We start from the raw sequence: 4,182 nt of genomic DNA, 5'->3' as shown, positions 1-4,182 counted from the left end.
AAATACACCAAGAAGTGTTCAATAGGATAAATAAAGCAAATAATATTTACTACCAGATATGCAATAGTATTGTGGGAAAGAGGGAGGTAGGTAAAGATATCAAGCTCCAAATCTTTAAAGCAATATTCCTTCCAGCACTATTATATGTCAGTGAAAGTTGGGTTATCCAAGACAAGACATGATCAGGATTAAGGCTGCTCAAATGTGATTTTTGCGAAGAATATTGGACAAAGCCAGGAGATATAGGATAAGGAATGAAAGAAGAAGAAAAGAACTTCAGATCCCCTCAGTAAAACCAGTGATTGAACACCGACAGCTACGATGGTATGGACAGGTCTGTAGGATGGGGAAGACAGAGTACCAAGAAAATGTTTGGAGGCGAGGCCGACTGGTAGGAGACCACAAGGCAGACCTAGAGTTATATAGAACATGTCCAACGACTATGTCTGGAAGGAGGAAAAACAGCTCAGATGAATGTCGTGGACCGAGATGTGTGGACCAAGTAGCTAGAGGCTCCTCCATGCTGAAAGGCTCTTAAGTAGGATGAGAAAGAAGAAGAAGAATCTAGTAAAGTTTGGTAATTTTTTTTCGTGGTGCAGATCTTATCTCTTTAAACCGAAATATTTAAACTAGAATTAACTCTTTAGCCGTTTTATCGGTATCAAATCACCATTCATGTTTTTCAAAAATCGCTTGATACCCATGTCGTATTTTTAGCAATGTACCTAATCACCATTTTCTTTTGATGCAACTCACCAATTTACTATTATCTGTGATAAGTAGCTTTAAATTTCTGTCGTAGGGTTAGGCTCAACTAACTCCAACGATAGACATGATTAGCTTCTTATTATTGTTTCTTCCCAGTTATTTTGAGCAAAGTCTTATCTCATCTACGTTACTCACACTGACCTGCACGTTTTAAAAAATGAGTTTTCTCATCTATTGCATAACTATTTCACTATATACGTCGTCTGGTTCAGAAGTAGAAAGTTTTCGATATTGCAGCATATTAAACATTTTTTTCACTAATAAATGCGCAACAAATGCATGATCTTCCCATCTTTGTGCAGATGTTTACGCTCAATGTAGAATATTGCATTTTAAATCCTAGCAGAAATAAGAAAAACGCTGGATACCTCTCAGAACTAAACGTTTTAGAATCAAGCTAAGTGAAGATAAATCTTTTTATAAATAAAAAAGAAGATAAAGAAAAGGTTTATTTTAACTTGGCAAGAAATGCCTTATTCAAATCTTGATAAATATCTAACCTGAATGCAAGACTCAACTGGAAAGAGCATTTGAAAAATAAGAAAGAGGAGCTCAACATGAAATTCACAACAGTTAAGAAAGGGACGTGACGGCCGTGCGGGTTGGGGCGGAGGTTCCAGTGCGCTCGGTTTGGAACGTCGTGGGTTCGATTCCCACTTGGGCAGTTAACATTCATTTTTCGGTGGTCCCGAGGAATGAATCTTGAAACTGGACCACAAGCCCCACTTGCCGGGCTGGTTCCCCTCACCAAATAGCAGTACCAGTACTAGTTAAGAAACTTTTGTTGTACAATATTGTGCATTTTTTTAATAGAATTCAGCACTAGGGTTGTACCAAGAAAAGTAATTTACAAGCAATACAAACCCTCCAAAACAAAGGACCGAGAAGTATCGTTTTTGTACCTTTGATGTATTTATATGCTTGATGACGTAGCACTACATCTCATGTATTTAAATTTTTATGCTAAAAATGGTGGGGAAAAAAATGTGAGTAAAAGAAAAAAGACGAAACCTCATAATAGTTTTCGAATTATAGAAATATAAGCCAACGTATTTTAAACTCCATCTATATTTATATATTAAATGTAGGTCAGTAACTACTTTTATGCATATATGTATTTATGTATTAATTACTTTAATAATATTACTGATTTACAATAAAATAAGGATAGTAGAGCCGAGATGTCTATTAATCGTTGGAACGTGGGGACCCATTACGTCATGGAGGCCATGTGACGTCAGGTCTAGACGGCTCTACACGCGACGTCAGATCTCTTCCTGGTAGAATCGATATTTTGCGAAACTTGGATGCTTCTTTACAAGGTCATTGGCGCTCTGTAAATTCCTCATGTTAATTTAGTGTGTATGTACTTCCTATTTTACACATTTTGATATTGTAGGATTTTATATCATAGGTTTCATGGTGGATGTTATGTTCATTAGTGCACATGAATTGTAGGAAGCTATTCCGGGTGGTGGTCAACAGAGCTACCAAAATAGTAAGAAAAACTATTTATTGTTAACTAACGTTTCGCCCCCCTTTGCAGGGCCTGGTGAGGGCTGTCTGATTGAAACAAAGATGGCAACTGAATATCTACTAATATGGTACTTTTGTTGACTGCAACCCGAACTATCTTCCTACAATCTTCTTTATATGGTCTACTATCTTCTAGTACACATTAATGTTTAAATAATCATTTTTGGTTAGTGGGACTACTGCATACAGGTTCTCTGCTTTACAGATAATTCTTGGCTTATTGTTTTTTCATTATGTCATTATGGTAACAAAGTAACTGCAAAATAGATAATATAGTAAAATAGCAAGCTAAAGAAAAATTTAGACTTTATTTAAAAGCGATGTTAGTGTTGAATTATGCATGTCGACTTAATTAAAACAATTAAATCCTCATAAGCTTTAAGAACCATCCGAGTTTTTTGCAGTGCTTTATAAACTATGCGTTAATGTTTTTATTTCACAACAAAACCCGACGCTTTATCTGTATATAATAGTTACATACAGTAGTGAATCCCATACTGGATGTCAAAAGTATGACAGGAATGCTGCAAGCGATTGCCACTTTCTCAAAATATTACGAAACAAAATAAAGAAAGGGGGAAAATAAATGCATTCCAGCATTTACACTGTTTTTTGTTCTTTTCCTAAATATTCAACCCCTCTAAGGATAATTGTGGCCTAAATTTATTTTAGCCCAAGAAGGGTGTCGCGGCGAAAAATGTTTTGTAACCGCTGTAAAGAATAATGCTTGGCCTTTTTTAGCGAAACGAAAATTTTGTAAAATATCGATATAACTTATAAAACTGAATTTCACAAAAATTCTTAAGGATATTCCATATATGGGTTTATTCTATTTAAATAAAATAAACATATGGTAATTAAAAAGTCAACTGTCCCTGGAGGCTCACAAAGTACAACTAAAATTGTATTGGAACTATTTTGATACGAAATGATAGTTGACTGTCTGTATTGTAATTAATGAGGGAAGAAAAGGAGCTCAAAATTGAATAAAAACTATTTATTGTACAGCGGAGACAAGAACTTAAGTCACATAAGTTATGCAGTAGAATTTTTAAAATTTATTTTACGCTTGAATAAGAAACGCAAATAAAACAATATCTGATTAACCAAAGTTTTCAAAAACCTCATTTTTAATATTTCATGTTATTTAAAAATAAGTATCAGTTACTATCGGTAGTATTTCTTAGAGGAGGTAGCTATTGAATTTCTTCCTCTTCCTGATGTTTTTTTTTTCACTTTCCAAGGAAAATCAGTGCTCTCTCCGAATTAATGAAGAGTTCTCTCTTGAGATTTAATGGCGGTATACATAAATCTCAACGCGCTACATTAAACCTAGAAGGCTAGGAGGCGGGAAGGAACCTAACCGGTTATAGTATCTTGTGTAATTACTCCTCAAGAGTTTTACATTACCTCCCAAGAAGGTGATTAAATTTTATTTTCTATTCTTCTGGACGATGAGTTCGGAAGATGATGTCTGTTTCGTTCAGACTATTCCTCAGGCGAGCTTAAGTCTCAGTACTTCGAAGGAAAAACGAACTTAATCACTTTTCTCATACTTCGCTCACTTACTCTAGATTTCTTGAATTGTTTAACTCGAAGCATCTTTATTCTATTTCTTCCTACAACACTGGTGAATTGAAGATTATTCCAAGTTAATTTTATAGCATTTAAAAGTTTATTATGTCTAATTTTTTGATGTGGTGCACCGTTATTGACCACGTTCACCACTATGTCACCGAAGTTACGCTGAAACGCCTTTAGTTAAATAGTTAAACCTAAGTTAAACAGAACACCATTTTAAGGTGACGCGGACGACTGATTAAGCGGAAAAAGGACCTAGTAGGTTCTATCCTAGAGCTCCATAACATACCAGAATTC

The sequence above is a fragment of the Halyomorpha halys genome, unplaced genomic scaffold, assembly GCF_000696795.3.
Source record: "Halyomorpha halys isolate HHAL.00 unplaced genomic scaffold, Hhal_1.1 Scaffold1892.1, whole genome shotgun sequence".
Classification (NCBI taxonomy): Eukaryota; Metazoa; Arthropoda; class Insecta; order Hemiptera; family Pentatomidae; genus Halyomorpha; species Halyomorpha halys.
Note: the sequence above shows the minus strand (reverse complement) of the source record.